The sequence below is a fragment of the Rattus norvegicus genome, chromosome 2, assembly GCF_021556685.1.
Source record: "Rattus norvegicus strain SHRSP/BbbUtx chromosome 2, alternate assembly SHRSP_T2T, whole genome shotgun sequence".
Taxonomy (NCBI): domain Eukaryota; kingdom Metazoa; phylum Chordata; class Mammalia; order Rodentia; family Muridae; genus Rattus; species Rattus norvegicus.
In genome coordinates this window covers 166187722-166212794 of record NC_141535.1, presented here as the reverse complement: position 1 = coordinate 166212794, position 25073 = coordinate 166187722, and the positions used below count along the sequence as shown (strand labels likewise).

The following is a 25073-nucleotide window of genomic DNA, read 5'->3' as shown; positions in this document are numbered from 1 at the left end:
ATCTTGAAGCAGCTAGAAGAAAGAAGTTTCTAGAATATGAGGCCTAACATTCATCCACTTTTCGGAACTCCAGGTGGAAAACTTGCTCCCTTCCATGTGTTTCCTTCAAGCAACTGTGGTGTCCATCTAGATGGGGTTGTGGTGTCACGGGGCTCTGCTGGTTTAGCTGTGAGGAGATAAGCCCAGGGTTGAGCTCTGTCAGTATTGCGTATACCAATCTCTAGCACACGTTACATGCATTGAAACATTAGTGGACTGCTTTACTACTACAGTGAGTCACGGATACATGAAAATTAGTAACACCGATTTCCCCTTAAGAAATGTTTCTGTTTAAATGAGCAACCAGGAAGAAAGCTACATCCAGACCAAGCATGCCTCAAAGAGTAGGTCCACATCTTTCTTTGCAGCAAGGAGGTCCTGCTGTGAGAAACTGACAAGAGGCTCCCCAAATGAGCCAAGAACATCTGTTCAAGCTTCAGGAGGCCAGGAGGATACTATATTGTCAAGAAGTATCCTCCAAGAGGTTGGGGATTTAGCTCAGTGGTAGAGCGCTTGCCTAGCAAGCGCAAGGCCCTGGGTTCGGTCCCCAGCTCCGAAAAAAAGAAAAAAGAAAAAAAAAGAAGAAGAAGAAGAAAAAAAAAGAAGTATCCTCCAAGGGTGGATTCTACCTGGCGTAGTAGTGAAGACGGAGATGCGGATGACAGGAAAGGGTATAATTTTCATCTGACTGTTTAGATTTGTCACGATACTATATTTAAATTTGGGTTGTTCCTAGGCCCTGAGCTGGAAAGTGTCAGCAAAGCTGGATGTGGTGGCTCATGCCTTTCCTCTCAGCAGAGGCAGGTGGATCTCAGTGAGTTAGAACCAGCCTGGTCTACATAGTGAGTTCCTGGACAGACAGCACTGCAAAGAGAGATCTTATCTTTAAAAAAAGAAGTGTCGGCAATACCAGTGTGGGATAGACGCCTTTGTGCTCATGTCTGTGTGTTGTGTACATGTACTGGCTGGAGCTCAGGGCCTCTAGTGCTTCAGGTAAACACTTCAGCATTCAGCCACATCCGCAAACTGTGGTCCTGAAGAGCTGGGAGAAGATCTGGAAGTGCTCTCAGACTGTTCGCTGTTGAAGGGTCCGTCTGTGCATGGATCTGTATACTGGTGCCAGGTAGTTTTAAAGTTACCTTTAAGATGTAGTTCTCTGGTGCTGGGAACTGAACCCAGTCCTCTTAACTATTAAGCCATCTCTCCAGTCCCAACATTTGATAATTTTAATAACATGTAAGAATAACTGATAGCTAATTTGTCACCAGATACCATATTAAGGACTTGTTGCTATTGGTATTTTTATCTCTTAGGTTTCTTTATTTCCCTCTCTCCCTTTCTCCTTCCTTCCTTCCTTCCTTCCTTCCTTCCTTCCTTCCTTCCTTCCTTCCTTCCTTCCTTCCTTCCTTGTGTGTACTTAATTACACCATTAGGGCTTTGGCATGTTGAAGAGTTGTTGAGTTGTCCAGTTGTCCAGTTGAGCTGTTCAGGCTTTGGTACCTAGAGCTGTATTGATGATTGCCTTTTCAGTTGGTCTCTGTGTGGTAGAGAACCAGTTTTTTTCTACTTAGTAAAGTAGCCAGGAGACTGGGATTGTGGGGAACAGAGTGGCAGGCTCATTTCCACCCCTTGTGAAATTTCAGTATAGACTCTGCTAACATTGTGTCTATGTGGGACTTAGCTGGAGAGCTTGGCTTCCAGGGCCAGATTGAAGTGCCTAGGGAAAAGCCTCATCTAGGGAGCCAGCTTTCTGGTTGAACGGCACAGCAGGGTGGTTTGCTTGGGAGAGTAAAACATTCCTGGCATTTCTAACCTTTGCCCTAGGGATAGTGGCTTCAGTTGTCAGTGACTCTGTTGTCAGACAGCACTGTGCATTCAGAGAGACAGTTGGATTAGTGTTTGACCAGGATTGAGAAACATTTATCCAGATAGTCTAAGAACTGCTTTAAAGATTGCATCTTATACAGGAGTCCTATTCAGATCTTTTCAAGTTATGTGACTTGAGTAACCCTCCCCTCCCCTCCCATCCCCTCCCCTCCCATCCCCTCTCCTCCCTCCCTCCCTCCCTCCCTCCCTCCCTCCCTCCCTCCCTCCCTCCCTCCCTCCCTCCTTTCTGAGATAAATTACTGCTGTGTAACTTAGGCTGGTGTGGAACTCACTGTGTAGCCTGGTTGGACATGCACTTACTATTCTCTCGCTTCCATATTCCGAGAGCTGGGATTACAGGAATTGTGTCACTGTGTTTGACTCCAACATCCTTTTATGATTGGACCTCATAGTCTCAAGGACCAAATGAAAGACAGATTTAACTCGGTGTGTGTTTTGGAATGTGAGATCTCAAGGAGTCCCAGCCGCTTCTGAAATCCTAAAATAATTCATTCTGATGTTTGGCTGTGATGGGTGTGTCTGTTTAAATATGTTGTTGAGTCTTTGACTTTCAGAATGTCTTTTCATCTGAGGCAAGTTCTCTGGTCCTCTGGTACATAGACACACCTTCATTACTTCAAGGGAGATGGTCCGGCACCTCGGAATGGAGACTTTTCAAAGGTCCATGGCTTTTTTTCTGTGATATTGTCTCATTTATCTTACCCCCTCCATTTAAATTATAACTTCTCTTTTCAAGCCACTCTTTGTTCTCTTTTCTCACACTCCTTATTGTCTTCTATTTTTGTGGGATGCTGGGTCCGACAGGAAGGTTAAGTGCACAGTCTGCTGTGTGGACGCTTGTTTTCCTCTGGTAATTGACAGTTAACTTGCATTCTGAGTGCTCATGGTCATGGTTTCTGTCTCTGGAACGTTTTCAGGGTTTCAGAAATGCTAACCACTGTACCTCCACTATATATTTTTAAAATTGATGTTTTGAGTAAGTTTTTTCTTTTTTGTATGGTTCACACATTAAAAAATATATATAAAAGGGTGCATAGTGGAAATTTACTCTGTCTCCTGGAGACACCTGCTCAGTTTCCACTCTCTTATGCTGATGCTATTTTAGGTGCTGGTGTATTCTTCTGGGTTCCTGCTTACCAGCCAGATTGCATCTGTGCACCACTCTAAATATACCTTGCTGATTTAACGAACATACAGTCTGAGGATCTTTCTAGATCGGTACATGAAGAACTTCAGAGAGCATATTCCAGATTTTCTGTAGTGGTGCAGTGAGAATCCCTCATGTAATACCTAGTCTATTTCTGCACGGCCACAGGGCCTTTCTAGTTCTATTATTTATAGTATTACTATTGAATTAGTACCCTCCCTTCCTTCCTCCCTCCCTTCTTCCCTCCCTCCTTCTCTCTCTCTCTTTCTTTCTTTTTTTTTTAAAGATTTATTTATTTATTACATATAAGAACACTGTAGCTGTCTTCAGACACACCAGAAGAGGGCATCAGATTCTGTTACAGATGGTTGTGAGCCACCATGTGGTTGCTGGGATTTGAACTCAGGACCTCTGGAAGAACAGTCAGTGCTCTTAACCGCTGAGCCATCTCTCCAGCCCTCCCTCTTTCTTTCTTTCTTTCTTCCTTTCTTTCTTTCTTTCTTTCTTTCTTTCTTTCTTTCTTTCTTTCTTTCTTCCTTCCTTCCTTCCTTCCTTCCTTCCTTCCTTCCTTTCTTTCTAATATAGCATTTCAGCTAAATTGGTTGCAGTTTGTGTAAAAATCAGATGTAATTTACATATGGTGAGATTCAACTCTGTGTGTGTGTGTGTGTGTGTGTGTGTGTGTGTGTGTGTGTGTGTGTGTGTTTCTTACTGTGCCTCATATGTGCTGGGCAAATACTGTAATCTGAGCCATATCCCTAGTTTTTTCTAAATTCAAGTGTAAAAGTCTACGTGTTTAGCATATGGCTTTGTTTGGTTTTGGAAAAGGGTTTAATGTAGGCCACATGAGCCTTGAACACTCTGTGTAGTTAGGGGTGACTTTGAATTTCTGTTCCTCCTGCTTCCTCTCCAATATGATAGGATTACAAGCGTATGGTAGTGTGTGTGGCACCGGGGTTGAACTCAGGACTTTCGATTGGCTAGGCATGTATTCTAAAACCAAGCTACGGCTATGTTTGTTGTGTTCTAGCATCTGAGGAACCACATAGACACTGTCATAACCAAAGCCATTCTCAGCCTCTTGAAAAGGATCCTGTGTAGGGTTTTTCTTTTTTTTTTAATAGTTAATCTAGCCTGTCTGGCAACCATTGAACTGATTTCTATCTCTATAGTTTTACCATTTAAAAAGTGCCATATATGATGGGCTGGGGAAATAGATGAGTCAGCAAAGTGTCTATCGCACAAGCATAGAGACCTGGGCTTGATCCCCAGCACCCAGGTAAAAAGCTAGCCTGGTGCCGCGTGTGTGGTCTCACTTGAGCACTGGGACTGTAGAGCCAGCCAGCCAGCCAGCCAGCCAGCCAGCCAGCCAGCCAGCCAGCCGTAGGTTCAGTGGGACTCCCTGCTTCAGAACAGTAAGGTAGAGAGCACCGCTGACTTCTAACAGTTGGTTTTCAGTATATTCACAGGAACATGCAACCATCACCAGGGCTAATTTAAGAACATTTTTCATCACCGTGAAAGCAAACCAACCACCAGTCTTTCTGTCCATTTTCCCATTCTGGGCATTTCATGTGCATGGAATAGCTTAGCCTGTTTTATAAAATGAGCAGCAAGTTTCCTTGAAGTGTCTACTATAGGGCACACATCGGCAGTTTATTCCTTTTAAAAGACAAATAATATTTCAGTGTACGAATATACTATATTTTGTTTATCCATACCTCAGTCGATGGGCATTTGGGTTATTCCTACCTTTTGGCTCATAGAAATAATACTACAAACATTTGTGCCTGAATATGCATTCTTAATGGTTAGTGATTGGGTGGGCTGCCAGTGGTAGAGGTGTGCTTAGCATGTCTGAGACCCTAGTTTTGATGTTCTGTACAGAAAAACGGGGAAATTCATGATTGATTGTGAGAACCTTCTTGTGGATCTGTATCTTGTCTGTGAACGTCATTTCAGACGTTTGGCCTCTTAATCTCTAACTCTGAAATACATTCTGGTTTACAGAGAAAAGTTGCCAAGATGATACAGAGGTCCATTATGCCTGTTACACAGTTTTTCTTCTGTTAATGCTTTAGAATATATTTTTCAAAAGAAAGAGATTAATATTAGGCTGATAAGTACTGTTACATTAAATTATAGACTTTATTTGTCATTTACTGGCTCTTCGGGTAAAGGTTTGTGAGCTGGCCACCGTCCTTCTGGGATGTGGCTGCTGCTAGGTTGCTGGTGCCTCAGTGGACAGCCAGTTTCACCCCTGTGTGAATATGGCAGCACTAATTGAACTCAAGAGGCTCGTTACTAACAAAATAGAAGCACAAGGTTGGAGGGTGGGAGGTAGGGGCCACTGAGGGGGGTTGGAGGGAGTTAATAGTGGACGGTTTTGATCAAAATATATTGTATATAGGTACAGATTTTTCAGCAAATAGGTAAAATATTATTTAAAAAACATTTGGGAGGAGTATACCTTGCAGTGGGAGGCAGAGGCAGGAGGATTGCTAGTTCCAAGCTAACCTGAATTATACAGTGTTACCTCATGTTAAAAGTCAAAACCAAGGGACTGGGGATTTAGCTCAGTGGTAGAGCGCTTACCTAGGAAGCGCAAGGCCCTGGGTTCGGTCCCCAGCTCCGAAAAAAAGAACCAAAAAAAAAAAAAAAAAAAAAAAAAGTCAAAACCAGAAATACTGGGTGTTTTTCCTTGATTTTGATATTATTTCTTTATTCTTAATGCAACTTTGTTATTAGATGAAAGGCTACTTTAAAAAACAGTTGTTTATATAGACGTATGTATGTATGTATGTGTGTGTGTGTGTGCGTGTGTGTCTTTGTGTTTGCCTCATGTGTGTGGGTGCCCAAGGAGGCCAGAGGAAGGTGTTTGATCTCTTGGAGCTAGAGTTACAGATGATTGTGAGCCACTTAACATGGGTGAACCAAACTCAGGTCCTCTGGAAGAGCAGCAAGTGCTCTTAACCACTGAACCATCTCCCTAGCCCCTAAAGGCCAGTTTTTAATAAAAAAACATTATAATATTATTATTATTATTATTATTATTATTATTATTATTATTATTATTATTATTATACTTATATAGGTGGTTTTCCTACAAGTGTGTCTGTGTACCACATGCATACATGGGGCCCATATTTGACAGAAGACAGTGTCAGATCCTTCAGTACTGGGGTTATAGACAAACTGCCACACGGGTGCTGGGAATAGAATCTGGGTCCTCTGGAAGAGTGGAAAAATTTCTGCAAAAACAATTTTATTTGTAGCAGAATTATTATAGATTATAATGTTTTAAGTCAAAACAAATCTATACTTTAAATGTTGATTTAAATGGCTTAATATTAAAGGTTTGCAGTTTTCTTCACGATGCAGTCAGTGAATTGTGTTCTAAAAGTTGGAAAAGAAACCCATATATTTCTCTCATACACCTTGGCTTTTGTCAGTGTATTCTTTTTTTTTTTTTTTTTGGTTCTTTTTTTTCGGAGCTGGGGACCGAACCCAGGGCCTTGCGCTTCCTAGGTAAGCGCTCTACCACTGAGCTAAATCCCCAGCCCCTTGTCAGTGTATTCTTAAGAAAATGTTTTCTTGTTGAATAAATATTCTGTGATGTGACTTTGACACCTCAGGAGATCCATGGTAAACATGAGGCTGTGGGGCACACTGAAAGGACCTAAGGGGCTTGGGAGTGCAGCTCAGTGGTACAACATGTGCACAGCATGCATGATGACCTCTGCTCAACCCCCAGCACACGTATAAAAACCATTTAAGATTGGTGTTGGGGAAGGAAAGAGTCTGGCCTGGAACATTTGGTACTAAACCCAGACATTTTAAAATTTTTTTCCTTTACTGTGAATGCCACTACAGAAGTATTTGTGCCGAGGCGGATGGTAGTAAATATTTGCTACTCCTATGAGTTATTATAACATAAATCGTTTAAAAGTGTTCACAGGGGGGTTTCCTTTGTGCCGTGTTTGGTAGCTGCTGAGAATACAGATGTGAGTCAGAAGGCCTGTTGTGCCTAGTGAGGCAGCCACATCTGCATGACGTGAGTCGTCTGCAGATGCTAAGCACTGTGGAGACAGTGCGTGGTACAAAGTGGTCTTTGGATGAGGATTGAGTGCCAAGGGAGCCTCATGGACAGAGAGCACAGAGTCTGGTGTAGGGATGTCCAGGTGGTCTCTTGCCTGATAAAAAATGGGGCTAGGCAGTGGGTAGCAGATGGGAGACAGTGACATTGCTGATGTATGGGGTCTGATTATGAAGAGTTTTACAGACTTTGTTGGTAGAACCATTGGCAGGATCTTGGTGATCTTGGTGAACTGCTAAGTGAGAAGATATCAGTAGGAAACGACAGCATAGGGATGCTTATGTGCTGTCTCAGTTAGGGTTTTACTGCTGTGACCAGACACCATGACCAAGGCAACTCTAGTGAGGACAACATTTCATTGCAGCTGGCTTACAGGTTCAGAGGTTCAGTCCATCATCATCAAGGTGGGAGCGTGGCAGCATCCAGGCAGGCATGGTGCAGGCAGAGCTGAGAGTTCTACATCTTCATCTGCAGGCTGCTAGGAGAAGACTGGCTTCCAAACAGCTAGGAAAGAGTCTTAAAGCTCATGCCCATAGTGACACACCTACTCCAACAAGGTCATAGCTATTTTAACAAGGCCACACCTCCTAATAGTTCCACTCCCTGGGCCAGACGCATACAAACCATCACGTGTCCTGATAAAGTTGCCCTTGTGACAGCAAATAGGACAAACAAGAGGGTCACTTGTGGATATGTAACGGAGTCAGTGCAGACAAGGATACTAGATTTGGGTGTGAGAGAAAGATGGCTTAAGAAAGACAGACTTGGTGAACGGACGGACGTGCAAAGCACTGGAGAAGTGGCCTTTCCCAAATCAGGTGGGATGATGGTAAACCAGTTCAGTTAAGTAGAATCTGGGACTCTTCTTCCTAGTCTGAAGAGAACTGGTTAGGAATGTGATTGGGAGTTTACTGGGCTAGAGACTTAAAGCCTTTTAAGTCAGACCTGGCTTCTGCTCATCCTTAGAGAGGTCATCTCAGAGTGACGTGGTGTGTGGCAGTGCAGAGTGTGACGTGTGTGAGGCTGACTAGAAGTACAAGTGTAAGCATTGTTATGTGCAGTTTTCATCTTATCCTCAGTTCTGGTTGTTGAAGGGCACATCTGTCACTGTAAGTGAGCTTGTGTAAGATAAAATGCAACTTTACTGAATCATGAGAAAGTATGGGGACCCTGGTTGAGCTGACCTTTCTGGAGCCAGAAGGCTTGTAGAAAGGTTAGCATGCTGCTGAGGAACCGGGGAAGACGCTGGTTTAATCCAGGACTGCTTGTTCTCAGCAGCTCTTGGTCTTCAGTGCTTGGGCTGTGTGTGAAATTGGATTTCTGTGCACTACAGGTTGTTTCTAATTTAGAGAAGTGATGGTTTTGGTAGCAACTCTTTAGCTGTGTTAAATGCACCTGGAAATCCCTTCTAATGTATTATTTAACGCTGTTTCAGGACTTAGGTTGGTTCAGGAGATGTACTGTGTTGGTCTGTGTAGGTTACCATTGCAAAAATGTCATAAAGTGGTTGACTTAAACAACAGAAATTATTGTCTCCCAGGTTTTTGGATACTGGATCCTCATGCAGGGATCTGGCCAGTTCATGTTGTGGAGAGGGCCTTTGGCCTGGTGTGTGGACTGCTTCTTTTTGTGTAGGGTACGTCCTCTTTCCTTTGCTTGCAGGTGGATGGAGGGAGGAAGTGTGGGAACAGGTTTTCCAGTGTTTTTCCAACAGAACAATAACTCTACTGAGCGACTATCACATTATCATGATCTCAGATTTCCCCCCTCAGGTTCTACCTCCATGAATGGTCACCTCAGATATGGTTGTCCAGTCAGAGCTTCAAAGAAATGGGAATTATAAATGCCATGGTAGCAGTTTTAAATATTGGGGTTCTTTAACATTCCCTACTTGTGAAAGTGAACAAGTGGCATTTTTTTTAGGGGTTCATACTTAGGTGTTCTTCTAGGAAAGGGAAGTGAGTTAGTGGAAAATGACGCAGTGGTGTCCTGGGCAGGCACTCTCAGTTTCTGAAATGCTCGTGGAACTGTTCAACTGTAATTAGCATTCCGTTACTGTGCTGGAGTCTTAAGTTCTTAAGTAGGGTAAATGTACCCACATACAGAGTCAACTGTTGTTAATTTGCATAGCATTTTCATGTTGTAATTGGCCTTCACACACACTGAGTTACTAATTAGTATAATCCTGATGACTATAGTTTAATTTTATCACAGAATGTAGCTTGTTACATCAACTCTAAGTTTTCTCTGGGGACATACTTTTGTCCAACTCTCATTTGAAATAGATTTTTTTTTTCCCTCACATACATCCTGGTTATGGTTTCCCCTCCCCTTACTCCGGGAGAGATACTTAACAAGGGATGTTTGTTCTTAGGGGTTTGTCGCTGTTTAATCTCACTCAATACCCTGCTGGAACGAGTGCCCAATCTCATCCGGGATGGGTAGAGATGGGCTCACCCCACTACACATGCGCAGAGATGTAAAATGTACATGTGTCCATTAAAACATCTGAAACCAGGCACACAAAGTATTTCCTCTTTTTGTTTTTGTCTGTCTGTCTTTCTGTCTTTCTGTCTTTCTTCCTTTTTTTTTTTTTGACAAGAATTTATGTGTATTAGACTGGCCTGGTGTGGTGTGTTCTAAGGATGAACTGATCTTGTTGCCACCTCCCAATGGCTGGGATTACAGCCCCTGCCATTGTACCTGGTTTGAAGTGTTACACTTGTCATAGAGAGTAGGAAGGGAGACTTCATATTTTAGTGTCCCAAGCTAAAGTTGTGCGTGCGTTTGAAATGCAGGCAGGTGTGTGAGAGGAGGGAGCAAAGCCGCACACCTGGTCACACCCTGGTGCAGCCTCTGAGTAATGGGGCTTCAGCCTTGTCTGTAACATTAGAATTGGTTCATATGCATTGAAATGATACCTGTTTACTCATCACAAATTTATTTCAAAAATAAAAGGAAAATAGAGAGGGCCAGATATTGTAAAGGTTTCATGAAATAGAGTATGAAGCTCTTGATACATCTGGTCAGGCAGCAGCTTTTAGTGACTCAAATTATCCAGCTTTAAGTCTCAATGACAGAGTTCTAGGGCAGATACATTTGTACACTTGAGACCCCTTGCCACATGCTAAGCACTTGTGAAACATATCTGTGTGCTAGGAACCGAGATCGTAGCATGGTACAGGGCGCCTGTAGCGCAGGCCTGTGCTTGCAGGATTCCTGCACGATAGTGTGGGCTTGCATTGTGCTGGTGCAGAGGAACTAACAACACCTCAGGATGCAGTTGGACAGCACAAAGAAACTGAAGTGAACTGTTGCCCTGTCTCTGGACTCTGTTCAGTCTTATTTCAGATAACTCTGCAACAGTTTCATGAAGCACATCCTACAAAGTAGAAGCACGTGTAAAGGTAGAAGGCAAGGGAAGAGTTGAGAGAACTTTGAGCCTTGTTTCCTATACCGTCAACCCCCCTCCCTCCCTTTTTTTTAACCTTGCCAGAGATCTAGCTCAGGACACTTGCTACCTAAGATTTCTCCCTCTGAACTACATTGTATCCCACATGGTGGAACACTTACACTTTTTTTTTCCCCTTAAAGGTTTTACTCTGTTAATTCCAAATCCCTAGATGGCAAGGACACTGAATTCAGTAGCATTCTGCCCCTTTCTGTTGGTGCATAAGATGTAAGAGATTTGGTGTCATCAAGCCGGCAGTGAACAAAGCCCAAGGTTTTTGCCAGCTGTAAACAACTCTGCATCCTGTTGATTGAACAGAAATATCTCAGTGAATGTGTGTGTGCTAAAAATAGATTGCTTCAGGTTTTTGTTTTTTTATCAGCATAGGGGTGAAGTCATTGGACAGGAAGAAAGAAATCCGGTAAACAGGGATTGCTGCTGAGGGATGGGATGAAGGGAAGATGGGAGACTTGTGAGAGTGAACTGCAGCTCACGACTCTTCCATCACTGCTGTGGGAGGAGACCTGAGGTTTGCTAGCGCTACACAGTGCAGCTGACAAGATTCAGAAGTTCTTCAATTGATCTCCACAGATTACACAGTTGTGCTTAATTTTAATAGCCTCAGTGTTTACGCTGTAAGGAGATACAGTTCATTTTTTAGTCTTTTTTTTTTTTTTTTTTTTTTGAGACAGGCTTTCTCTGTGTAGCCTTAGCTATGCTGGGACTCTGTAGACCAGGCTGGCCCCAAACTCACAGGGATCCACCTGCCTCTGCCTCCCAAGAGCTGGGATTACAGGTGTGAACCACTCTGACCAGTTTCGTTTGCTTGTCCTTTCTCTCTCCTTTAATTTTTTCAATTTCTTGTATTACATTTATGTGTGTATGCTCGTGTGCATGTGTGAATGAGGCTCTTGTGGAGGTCAAAAGAGAACTTGCAGGAGTTGGTTCCTTCCTTCAATTATGTGGGTCCTGAGAATTGAACTCAGGATGTCAGGCTTGGTGGTTAAGTGTCTGTACTGGCTGAGCCCCCCCACCCCTCTTTGTTTGTTTGCTTCTGTCAACATTGTCTTGTTATGTAGGCAAGGTTGGTCTCACTCACAATCTTCCTGTCTGGGATCACAGGTTTGTGCCATCCGACCTTTTTTCTTTCTTTCTTTTTGGTTATAAAAATACTTTTAATTTAGTGTTGCTAGTAAAGTCTCAGTAGTGAAGTAGCCATCTTTTTTTTTTTTTTTTTTTTACTGTTCAAGAAGGTTGGGAAAGTGGCAGGTGAGATACTTAAAAAGCGATTTGTCTTCCCAGAAATCAAGCAAAAGGCCAGGAAAAAAAAAAAAAATCAAACCCTGAGACATCTTTCACTCTGGAGCAGCTGTTTTTGGAAGTTTCATATTAATCCCAGTCATGTTGCCATTTCTAAAATAACTTTGTGATGTGTCTCTTGTAATCATCAGATGCTAGGTTGTTGGGAACAGCTTCACGTGTTAAAAACACCAGCAGTTCAAGATCTGCTGCAGTCTGGGGAAACAACTGGATAAATAGGGTGGTAGTGTAGAGTACTGTTGTAATCGTGGGGAAGCTCCGTGGTCAGAGTCAGCCCCAGTAGATGAGATAGAAAACAGTGTAAGAGTGCTTTACTGTCAGGCTGGGAGGAGGGAGTCAGCTGAGAGAATGTCATTTCGTTGTTTAAAGAAATCGGCAAGCATTGCTGTTGAATCAGTGCACACGTAAGCCTTCCCTCCACACAGCAAGAATATCTAAGTACTCAAGACCGTTTTAAAGCAGTATGAAGAATGACTCCCTACTGTGTGCCCACTCTCTAGCACCCTTTCACATACTTGAGGAAGTCTCATGATGCTACTCACTTGCTTAATCACCTTTTCTAGGCAAATGTGATCACTCTGTGTATGTGGCTTTTACCTTTAGTATCGCTGTGCACTGACTCAGAGGTCAGCCTCCTACTGACCGATGCTGTGTGGCCTTCCTCTGCATGCATGTTGCTCTGGCAGTCCGTAAGGTGGACTGTTAAAGACTTTCACAGACTCTGAGTCTCCGTACAAATACTGATATGTGGATATCACCATGTACGTGCACGTATTTGCGGATTGCCTTAGTCTCTGTCCTTTGGAGCCTCATGTTGCTCTGAAGAGACAACATGACCATGGCAACTCTTATGAAAGGAAGCATTTAATTGGGAACTGACTTAGAGTTTAAGAGGTTTAGACCATTATCACATGGCAGGGAGCATGGTGGCATGTAGGTGCTGCAGCAGTATCTGAGACCATCACATCTCATTCATAGAGACAGACACACACGCACACACACATGCATATGCACACAGAGACATACAGACAGAGACATAAGCAGAAGAGAGACACAGAGACATAGAGAGAAACACACAGAGATAGACACTGAATGAATGACTGGGCCTGAAATGGGCTTTTGAAACCTCAAAGTCCACCCCTAAGTGACACTTCCCTCAACAAGGCCGCATTTCCTAATCCTTCTAATCTGTTCACACAGTTCTATTCCCTATGACCCTAACGGTGCATTCTCATTCATACTACATATATTTTGTGAGATGATTATGGATTCAAATCTAGTAGTAGGATTACTGAATGTGTATGCATATATTTGATATTTTGATAGATATTGCCAAATGGCTAATGGGACAAGTAGTACCTATTTATATTTCTGCCAACAGTTTGGAAGAATCCATCCCTGCAATGAGTTTTTATTAAACTTTCAATTTGGCTGATCTGAGAAATGTTAGCATTTCCTTGATTGTGAGTTTGAATATATTTTCCTATTTTTTACTGGATGGTATTAAAAGGTAATTTCAAGTTTTATTTATTTCACCCAGAAATACCTCTTTTCCTTTTAAACAGAGAACGTTATTAGAACAGTTTTTAAACTGGCCCAATTTGGATTTTTTTTCCTTTGATGTCATTTAGAACCCCACAGATCATAGTAGTATCTTGCTTTACTCCTTTCTTTTGCTATGGTCAGAAGATAATTGATTTTTTTTTTTTTAACTTTGACAAGTGAAGACCATTTTCTCAGATATATTGGAATTCAGTAGATTTCTGATGAAACCAATAAGCAGTTTATTTTGAAAATAAATTATGGGATGGAAAATCCTACAGGCACATTGGCAAGTGGTTTGGGGCAGATGATCAAATATTTCAGTTCCATGTCTACATTTCGTGAGTCAGTTTCACACAACAGCTGCTGTGGGGGAAGGGCTGACTTAACTAGAATACTTTAGGATTCGTTCAAAAATTGAAAAGAAATGTATTTGGTTACTAAGCGGTGAAGCGTATTGCTTAATAAATAAGAGATCATTTAAAACAATTCTATAGTTTTGTTTTTTTATTTTCAGTATTTTAAAATAGTTTTCTGTCTTATCAATTGTAGTACTTGATAACAGTTTCTGGCTTCTGTCTCGTGCCAGGGCGTGTGTTAGGGTTCTGTGCAGTGGTCATCACCACCGTTCAGAGGCTAGGAAGCACAGTGGTTGGTCAGGCTGCCGCAGTGTGCAGAGGTGGGACTCGTGGACAGACCCAGCCAGGCGTGGTGCTATAACTCTGTAATCACAGCACATGACTGGTTGAGGCAGGAGGCTAGTGTCAATTCCATAGTGAGATGTTGTCTCAAAGAACAAACCAATAAATTAAACCCAAACCAAAATGGTTTTCAGGCATCGTGAGAATGGATCCAAAGAATAGGGAAGGGTGTAGATTTTTTTTGTTCATTGAGCCTATTTTATTAACATAGATACGTATTTGCTGTGAAAACAAGAATCCTTACACAATTTTTAATAATTCAGGAGGATTTTTTTCCTTCCTATTTCTATTTCCCCTAATCTTCCTATTTCCATTTTGCCTAATTTTGCTTTTGAAAAATGTTGGTGTTTGTTCTACTCTTAGTGTAAGCCTCTCTGTGTAGTCTTGGGTGGTGGGTGTCTGTGGGATACAGTACATCAAGCTTTGTTTAGGGAGTTGGGGAGTTAGCTCAGTGGTTAAGACCACTGCTGTGCATCTGAGAGGACCAGCGTTTGGAGCCCTACAACCCTCATAAAATGTTCAGTGTGTGAATGCCCACGTTTTACCCCAGCGCTTGGACGGAAGAGACAGGGGACCCTGGGCCACCCTGACTGGCAAGACTAGCTGAGTGGGCGAGCTGTGGGTTTCGTGAGAGACTGTGACTTGGTAAATAGAGTGCAGTGTGATTGAAGAGGACACCCGATGGCAGCCTCTGCCCTCCGCTGGTTTCCTGTGCCACACACAGACTGTTCTGTGTGAGGAGCTTATGCTGTGTCATCAGTGTGGTTACCTCAGTCACTGCAGCTCTGGCAGACACTATGTCTTCATGAAACTGATTATCAGGGAGCTTTTCCAAGGTTGTAAGGATGACTTTTTAAAAACAATTGTTTCCTCTTTTTTGGGGGGGCAGGGGTGGGGTACTGTGTCACAATGTAGCCCAGGGTAGCTTTGCCCTGAGTCAGTCTTCCTTCCTCTACCCTCCAAGTGCTGAGATTTACAGGCTGCACCACAGCACGCAGGGCCTCTGCATGTTCAGTAAGCCTGCTCCCAGCCGAGTTGGTTTTAAGATTAATACGTATATACTAAGTATGTACTATGTCTGAAATCCTGTGTTAGATTGTGGCTATGAGTTTATAAATGATTCAGGGGACACCTTAACTTTCATGCATTCATATTAGGTACAGAATGCCAAATGTTGAAGAATAATTAAATGGTCATTGGCATATTTCTTTACCCAAGGTGGGATTGTATTAAATCCCACTGTTTCTTTACTAGTTCATCCTTGTGCTCTGGACCCTTCAGGACACCAGAGGCCTTCAGTGCCTTGTCTCCTCAGGCGGCTGACTCTTCTGACCTGTGCTTTCCTTGATAACTTAGGATTAGTGGTAGATATCCGTCCTTTGGCCTTTCTCTGATGTTTTCCTCCTAGTTGGGCGCTCCTGAGACCACAGATACAAAGAACCACTTCCGTCACATTGTTGGTGCAGACCTTGGTTGCTGGCTGAGTTAGCACTTGTCAGGCCTCTTTCAGAACATGCCCTGACTGGAGCTTCTGTTCTTTGGATACAAGTCTCTCAAGGGGCTGGGAGTTAAGCTTCCTTCCTGGAGGGAGGGTGGAGCATCCGTGCAGACTGTAGTACTGTATTTGAATTCTGTGAACTGGACTCTAGTCACGGCACGGTGACTCCTTGACTTGTTACATTCCATGGTATTTCTCATTCTCCCAGCGGGGTTTAGAGCCCCTTCAGCTCATTCCTGTGCACACATCCCCTTGTTCTTCTGCTGCTGTTAAGTGTTGTGGGCTCATTCTCTAGTCCAACCCTAGAACCAAGCAGTTCTGGAAAGAAGTCAGGTTCTTTACAGCACCAGGGAGCAGGAAGTGTTGTTTCTTCTGGGATGCTCCTTCTAGCACCTCTCACAGAGCCAGAAACAAAGTGCACAGACTGACACACGCTAAGTGTAGTCGCTTGTGCTATCAAGGCATGCATGACACGCTCTTATTTTTAGTTCTGTGCTGACAGATAGCTAGTTCAGGTGGGTAAGTACTTGTCATTGAACTGTATTCCCAGGCAGTGACTGGCACTTTTGAAGCTTCCCCAGATCATTCTAATCTGGAACTTAGTCTGAGGACCTCATTTTACAGACAACACAGATGAAAGATTTACTATTCAGTCAGGTAATATTGGAGGATGCATTATTATTAAATACTAAAATCAGTCAGTGTGTGTGTGTGTGTGTGTGTGTGTGTGTGTGTGTGTGTGTGTGTGTGAATGAATGTTTGTGTGCATGTGTTGTGTGGTAAGGGGCCAGGAGAGGCAAAGTCAGGATTTGGCTAGTAGTCTTGACTAGCTGTGAACTTATGATGCTCCTACCTTAGCCTCTGACTTTCAAGTGCTAGGTGATAGGTGTGCACTACCATTCCTGGCTGTGTATGACATGGCTTAGTAATTTAGACTAGAGGGGTCCTTTTTCTTTAGATCTCTTTTCTTTAAACTGAGCCTCCAGTGGCTTTATGTGGTGAGGAACTGTCAGCACACAGCGGGGTTGAGCTTTTCCTGGCATGTACAGCATTCCCTCCTCCAAACCCGGACATTGAATCTTGCTGTTTCTTTAAAAAAGGATCTAGACTTTAGAAGCAATTGTAGGGTGTTCCAGGAAGGGTGCTATGTAAACTTATAAGTAAAGGATTAATTTTAAATGCAGTTGAGAATTAGCCAACCTTATGAAAAGGTGAAGACATTTCAGTATTATGTGGAAGGAAGGGTATATGTTAGCTGTTAGTTTAGCATAGGAGGGAACAAAGAACTGTGCTTTAATTGTTAAACTGTTCCTAATCCTCTCAGTCCCTAAGTACTGAAGCCAACACGGGCATGCACACTGGCTAGTAGAGAAAGACTGACCTTTTAGTAGATGGTGCTTTACTCCTTTAGACGGTAGTGTCATTAGTAAGGTGGGACTATTCTAGCTCTAGGATCTTAGGATTCCACTGCTATTAATACATGACATTATAATTTAGCAGTCCAAAGGACCCAGGATTCTGGGTAGGACACTGTCAGTCTGTGGTAGGCAGGTAGGATTTAGCAAAGACAGTAACAGTAGCTGGTCGCTTACTGGAACCTTTGCTGTGTGGCTCTTCCTCTGCAACAGCTCTTGGTTCTCTAAGGCGGAGAGGAAGCACACAGGCACAGCTCAGGAAAGCATTTTTATATATTTGGAGTCAGGTACAGAGAGGGATGGGTGAATTGGCTTAGGCTCTTAGAGAAGATAGGACTCTAGATTCTGTCAGGTTCTTTGATGCTTAAGAATTCTACATTTGGGCCAGGGAGATAACTCCAAAAGTAAAGACAATTGCCCCCAAGTTGACCCGTGTTCAATCCCTGAGCTCCACATGGTGGAAGGAGAGAACTGACTTGAAGTTTTCTCTGACCTTCACATGTACTGTGGCAAGTGCATATACCTGAACGTGTGCACCCCTCCCCCAAAATAGAAATTAGTGTCAAGAAGAAATTGTGCATTAGACCAAGTGATGGAGACAAGTTCTGCTTTGGTAGAAATTAGTGGTGGGAGTATGAAGGTGATCTCAGAATCACAGGTTCATTTTGTTTGTCCATAAACACATAGTGTATAAACCTCTTTCTTGGTTTGTAAGTATATATAAGCGTGTGTGTGTGTGTGTGTGTGTGTGTGTGTGTGTGTGTGGTTACAGATGTGTGTGTACATGTGTGTATATGTATATGGAGGATGCAGTCTGAGTTGCTGTCCACCTTTTTGGTTTTGGTATAGCATTTCTCTTTAGCGTGGAGCTTACAGATTTTGCTAGATTGATTGAACAATAAACCCAGGGATGCTCCTGTCTCAGCCATCCCTCAACTGACTTTAAAGAAGAAAAATGTAAAGACATCTGTTAATTATATACCATAATGAGTTTCACTGTGATGTTGTCCTGCGTGTATCTTGATCATATTTACTCCCCACTCCCATTACTCTCTTGTCTCCCTCCCATTAGTCCTGCCCTCTTCCCAACTTGCCTTTCTTCATTAGAGCCTTATAAAATGTGTGTGACCCAGTGAGTTTCCTTAGAGTTGTTTACAGGATCGTGGACAGCTTCTCAGTAGTTACACTACTGCAGCAAGCATGTTTTCCCCTCAACTGTGAACTTCATATAAATCCTCCCAGAGGGGTGGGGTCCTGTGAGCTTTGCTCTTTTCATGAGATCACAGCAGCTGAGGAGTGTACCAGTCCCCATGCTTGGAAGTCAGTGCTCTCTGCCCCTCTCTTCTCCCTTTCCTGAAGTTCTTATATACATCCATTTCACTCTTTTTTCTGCCTTGTTCCCTGACCCTTAAAAGTGTGATGCAAGTGTTCCATTTATAGTAGGACATTTAACTAATGTAGCCTCAGACCTTGGACCAGTTTTGAGTCTCTGCTGCTTCTGCTGACCATGGCAGAAAGAGCTTCCCTGGCCCAAGCTGACAGCAGCACTAACTCAGGGTCATAAACACAGTTATCTAGAAGACAATCACATGATCATTCTGGGTCCATTCAGCAAAACTACACCCAGCTTCCCATGACCTCCTCGGCCATAGGTTTCTGATTGGATTTATATAGTACCAGACATGAAATCCCCTGCGTGGAGAAGGCACCAGATACAGTTGGAAAGTGTTGATGACTCCATTACGGACTTGCCACTGTTGCACTAGTGGGTTCCTCTTACCAGGGCTACTCTTACTCCATATTGTTGCACACAGGCCAGGTGTCCAAGTAATACTGTTGCTAACTTCCCTCCCCCGCAGCCTGCATACCACCTTTCAGTGCTGCACTTTTCAATGCTGGGAGAGCTAGCCACTAGGGAGGAAGCTTCCAAACCAGTTCCTGCTCCATATCCCTAGGTCCTCCACCAAGGCGGATATGCCTGGCTTTTTAAATGTAGGTTCTGGGAATTGAACTCAGGTCTTCATGCTTGAGCAGCAAACACTTTACTGAGCCATCTCGAAGCCCCATGTAAACCTCTTCTCAGTAGCTTGTGCATTGAAAGCACTGATGTTCAGGTGTGAAGCAATAGTGGATATTTATTTATTTTTTTAAACTTTAGATTAAGAACACCTATAACTTCCATAATGTAAACCCCAGAAATTAACACAGAAGACTTTGGGTATAACTACTAGGATTCTCAGACTGGATATATGACCGTAGTCTGTAGTGAATCTGGTGAGGCTTGTTGTTGTTTGGAATCATACATCGGTGAGAAGAAGCTGAGAGACTTAGCATTTGAAGCCCAGTATAAACTTGTTTTAGTTATTCCAATTCACTCTGAGGTATATGTGATATTTTGTGTGTATATCGCTATCGGCACCTCAGGGAAGTTAATAAATTATGTCTTAGGCATGTACTACTCCAAATAACAATAGTTTTTTTTTTAAACAAAGAGATGCTATATAAAAACAGACACTGTCTTGATATTTTGGTTATGAGTTCAGCCTTATGAGAATCATCTCTCCAGCTCCACAAAACAGACATTATCTTAAAAATTATTCTCTAAGTGGATTCCCTCTCCCACACAACACCATGGTTATTCTAAGACCTAGCATGCAGACTAAAGGTCAAAGAGAAGATTTAGGAAGTTTCATTTAGCACTGGTCACTTTTTTTTTTTTTTTTTTTTTTCCCGGAGCTGGGGACCGAACCCAGGGCCTTGCGCTTGCTAGGCAAGCGCTCTACCACTGAGCTAAATCCCCAACCCCAGCACTGGTCACTCTTAAGTCAGAGTTAAGCCTAACTAGAGGAAACCCACAGCATTGACAGTAGGTTGTGAAGAAGGTTCGAGGGCCAAATCCTGGTGCTTAGTGTTGGTTACAGGATTGAAAAGAAAATAGCACTTGCTGCTCAGGGGCTTCTGGAAACTGCTGTTCTCCTGACAAGGAGCTTCCAAGTCCACGAAGCTCTGGAAAGAGCACCAAGCCCAGTGTCTAGCTGCATGGTAAATCTCAAGCACTCATTTTCTTTCTGCCTAAGAAACACAAAAACTGCTAAAGGCATGGCGGGTGAAAGTCCTCTCCAGGAGTTTTAGTTTTATGTTTTGATTGACAGTCAACCGCTTACACATCTCTCTGTTTGCTTTCCCTTGTTTTGACAAGCATAGGACAGCAGTTCTCAGCTGCGGGTCATGACCCCTCTGGGGGTTGCATCTAGATATTTACATTATGTTGATAATAGTAGCTGAATTACAGTTATGAAGTAGCAGCAGAATACTTTCTGAGGAACTGTATTTAGGGGTCTCAGCACTAGGAAGGTTGAGAATCACTGGAAGTTCAGCACTTCCTAGACTCTAGGAAATTAAGAAAAAATGAACGTTTTGGCATTTCTTCTGTGTGGCCTTGACCCAGAGTGGAAATATCCATCAGTGTATGCTGTCTTACTCAGAGTTAATGCAAAGGGCTGAGCAAAGAAGAAGTCCCAGGTAGGGAGAGGCGGTGCTGCCTGTGTCTGGTGGGGCGTGACTGGGCATTATTTAGTTGTTCCCTACCTGAGTCAGTGCAGTATTGATGTCAGGAGAGCTTCCTGGAATCCACGTGTGCGATACTGAATGAGGCAGGAAAGTTCCTTGGGTGCCTTTTCATACTTTTCAGGGGCAGAAACCAGGGTGCAGGCAGGCCTGGGCTGTGACTGATTAGTAAATGCACCCAGTGCCTCACAGGACACTCACTCTTAAAGTAAGAGCAGTGTGCGATTTGAGAAGCAGTATATTTTATTTGTCATTTATGGTTGCAAAGTACAGAGGATGTGAGATCGGCTTTGGAAATATCACCTTTGTAATGTCATTGTTCTAGAAACCAAGAAAAGTACTCACAGATAAAATACTAGGATTTGTTTTACTCAGGAAACCAACAGTTTTAAGTTATCAGGCCAAATAGTTTTTGTTCATAATTTCTCCTTCCTTGCTCTCTCAAGAATTGGACCTAAATATATCTGTTATCACCAAGTTAGTTATGGCACCCAGTAGGATCAAACTCACAAAAGCCGAGCAGTATGAACATGTGCCTGCAGTATACTGGAGCATCAGAAAGCAGAGGCAGGCCAACCAACAATGCCTGCTTTCAGGTCACAGTTCTCGGTGAAAAAAAATCCACAGTGGGATGTTATGGCCTGCTAGAGAATAAGTACCTATGGGATTGTGTTTATTAGAAATACTGTTATTAGTAAGAAAGAGTTGCCATAGGCAGAAAGCATTCTAAGCCTGGAAGTTGGGCTTGGTCAAAAAGGTTACATAGAATTAAATAACAACAATAACATCCCCAACAACTCCTCAATGGCCAAACATACCAGGATATCCGTGAACTATCAGTCGATGAGTGTTTTAAAGAGGTAGTTCCATTTTTGTGCTGGACAGGACCTGATATATAAGATCTAATTGGAAACACAGGAGTTGTTCTTAACATAGGCAATCTTTAATTAACAGACTCTGGAAGGAAGGAAAGACAGAAATTTTATTCTGGATATTTATATGTTGGAAAGATATAGTTTATGGTAGTGGTTAAGAATGCTAGGTCATCTCCATCTATCACCTGTGTGATTTGGACCAAATTAAAGTCTGAAGTCACATATTTATCTGCAAAATGGAGTGTTGAAAGAGTCTGCTCTTGAGACCCCTCTTCAGAGATCGAGGCCTCTTTTCAAGCAGGCGGCATTTCTGAGTTGAACATCATTGACGCCTTTGGCTGAATTTGGCACTTGGGCTTTACACTACTGAATACATTCACGATAGGCTTGATGGCCCGATGAGAAAGAAGAGTTGCCTAAAAGTAGAAAAAAATCCTAAACAAATAACCTTCATTGTACAAGTTTTTGATAAAAGAGAAAATACTTGTGTTAATTTTCTCTTATTTTTATTTTATTTATTTATTTATTTATTTATTTATTTATTTATTTATTTATTTTTTTCAGAGCTGGGGACCGAACCCAGGGCCTTGCGCTTGCTAGGCAAGCGCTCTACCACTGAGCTAAATCCCCAACCCCCTTAATTTTCTCTTATTATTGATGTTATAGCCACACCCTTTATGTGGCTCTGGGGACGGACCCCAGGGCCCTGTGCAAAGCAGGCAAATGTGCTAAAACTATTCTCAGCTCATGTCTACTTTAAGTATAGTGATGAGACCATGAAATCATTACCCCTTTTTATAAATGTGTCACAGAAACCAAACTCTGAAATCCTGAAGTCAGCTTACTGCCAGCATGCCTCGTGTAGTGTCTCATGCCAAGGTCTGCTTTCCTAAAATGGATAACAGGCACTTAACTGTATTTATTAACAAACACACAGTTAAAAAAATCTGATTTGATGAAGGAAAATCCTGGTATCACAGGGCTACAGCACAAATATTAGTAAGTGCATCAGGGATGCGGGGCCTTTGACAAGGAATCCAGTGATTGCTTCAAAACCTCCTTACTTCCATTTCCCAAAGGAGGAGAGTTAAGCCAATTCTGCTTGTTAAGAATACAGATTCCTGGGGTTGGGGATTTAGCTCAGTGGTAGAGCGCTTGCCTAGCAAGCGCAAGGCCCTGAGTTCGGTCCCCAGGTCTGGAAAAAAAAGAAAAGAAAAGGAAAAAAGAAAAAAAAAAAGAATACAGATTCCTGGGCCGAAGATCGGTGTTTTAGTAAAGAAGGGCCGAGGAGCTAACTCACAGGGAGCCGATGGCTACAGTGCTCAGTTGCTAGAGGAGGCTTCAGCTCGGCACCAAGCTGGGCTCATTGCTGGAGTTCATTTTGCTTGACTCTTCCGGGTTCTTGGCCTGTTTATTCAAGGTGAAGAAAAGATACTGTGTAGATTCCTCATTCCTGGAATGTCAAGAAACATTTGCAGACACCATGGGGCTAGGACCGCTGCTCTGCCCTTTCCTTGTAGGAGTCTCAGCTGCACAGAACTGAATGAGGGTGAATAAAATGGCTGTGTCGAAATGGTGGATGGTTGAGTGGCAGCTAACACCTGGCATGAAAGCCATCTGCCTGGGTTGTTGCCAAGTAAGCGGGAGAAAGCATCACAGTGTCTGTCACCCTCTGTTGAGGAGCTCCCAGGTTAGGTGTTCATTGTGCTCTTTGTGTTATGGCTGAAGTTGGATGCTGATGACGTCCTTCCAGGTTTTGGGTCCAGGCCTTTGATTTTGACCATGTCTGGGAGTCTAGATGAGTAAATAGCTTTGAAAATGTCCCGTCCTGCAGGACAGTCAACGAGAGAGCGTTTTGCAAGACATCATGTGTTGTGCTTGATATCTGTCATCCATTTGTGAAAAGGCGTCCTTCCCTAGTCTTCAGGAGGAGGGTAACCTCCGGAGACAGCTCCCCCCCCCCCCCCCACCTCGCACACACATATTTATGTACTGTGTGTACATGTATGTGGTGGTGCACTTGTGTTTCGGGGGTCAGAGGAACAGAGAGAGGAGTTTGTTTTCTCCTTTTACCATGTGTGTCCTGGGGAACAAACCCTGCCTAGTGGCAAGTGCCTTTATCTATCAAAACACCGGGCCAGCCCTTTCCTTCATCCTTTTCTTTGCCTCGCGCAGCTGTTTGCATCATGAGATTTGCATTTAACAAATTCATTAGCTCAGATTCCACTGTATGGCAAATGTGTCTGGGCATCAGTCTTCTTGGGAAAACTTCTTCTGATAAGGGTTCTCATACTGGTATCAGATTAGAGATATTTCCACAAAGACTGCCCACAGTGCTATTTTGTTATCCAAGAGGTCTAGTGCCCACATAGGTACGTACTTACATATGTATGGAATTGAAATTTTCCCCAGTGTTGGGGATCAGGCACTATGTATGATCTTGTATATTTCAAGCTCATCGAACAATTTACTACCAAGTGTCAGCCCACTCTAGCCCATGAGCTATATTAAAATAAATTTTGCTTTAGTTTTAACCACCGAAAAATTGCTCATGTAAATATGACAGAGTAAATTGCACCGATCTGTTTCAAAAGGAGCAGTTCTGAGGAACTGCCTACTTATTTACCAACCTGTCCACCAGTTTCTGCAGTTTATTTTGCCTTTTTGTTAGGTACTTTCTTGTAGCTTGGGCAGTTTTCTTTTTTTCTTTCTTTCTTTCTTTCTTTTTTTATTTTTCCTTCTACTTTTCAGAATTCAAAAATTCTACAACTTGATCACCACTTAGGAGTGAAATACTTTTAATTGGTGATGGTGTGAATGCTCGAAAGGGCTCTCACCTTACAGCCCAGCAAGCTATTTATAGGGGGAAGCAGCTGTGTCCTTCTCTGCTCAGGATGAACTCCATTGTTCCAGGGCATCAGGTGGATGCACCTGTGGGAAGGTGTGAGGCAGTTACTACACAGACACCATAGTGGGACTTTATTCATCTGTTGGGAAGGAGAGTCCCTTCAGCACTAACATCTAAACTAAAAATGTGGCAGTGAACACATTAGTTACACATTGCTTTGTTTCTCTATCTAATCAGATGAGATTACATCGAGGATGTCAGTTTCACAGTGTGGTAGTTTGAATATGTTTGGCCTAGGGAGTTGCATTATTAGGAGGTGTGGCCTTGTTGGAAGAAGTGTGTCATTGTGGGGGTAGGCTTTGAGACCCTCCTCATAGCCATGTGGAAGCCAGGCTTCTAACTCCCTTCAGATGAAGATGTAGAACTCTTAGCTCCTCCTGTGCCAGGCCTACCTGGATGCTGCCATGCTCCCCCCTTGATGATAATAGACTGAACCTCTGAACCTAAAATCAGTCCTGATTAAATGTGGTCCTTTATAAGAGTTGCCTTGGTCATGGTGTCTCCTTACAGCAATGGAAACTTAGACACACACTTAACTACAGAAACATTAAATCAGTGGTTCTCAACTTGTGGGTCAAGACCCCTTTGAGGGCCTCACATCAGATACTCTGCACAGCAGATATTTGC

The 25073-nt window shown here is 42.9% G+C and overlaps 1 protein-coding gene across 6 annotated transcripts in view; it reads left to right on the top strand.

Moving 5' to 3' along the window:
- Positions 1 to 25073, top strand: part of Rapgef2 (Rap guanine nucleotide exchange factor 2) — a 221672-nt gene that overhangs the window by 19024 nt on the left and 177575 nt on the right. For 2 of the 6 annotated variants that reach the window (XM_087623071.1, XM_087623066.1), the window contains exon 1: positions 7839 to 7987. The gene's annotated coding sequence lies outside the window, so the exon portion shown is untranslated. 6 annotated transcript variants of the gene reach the window in all.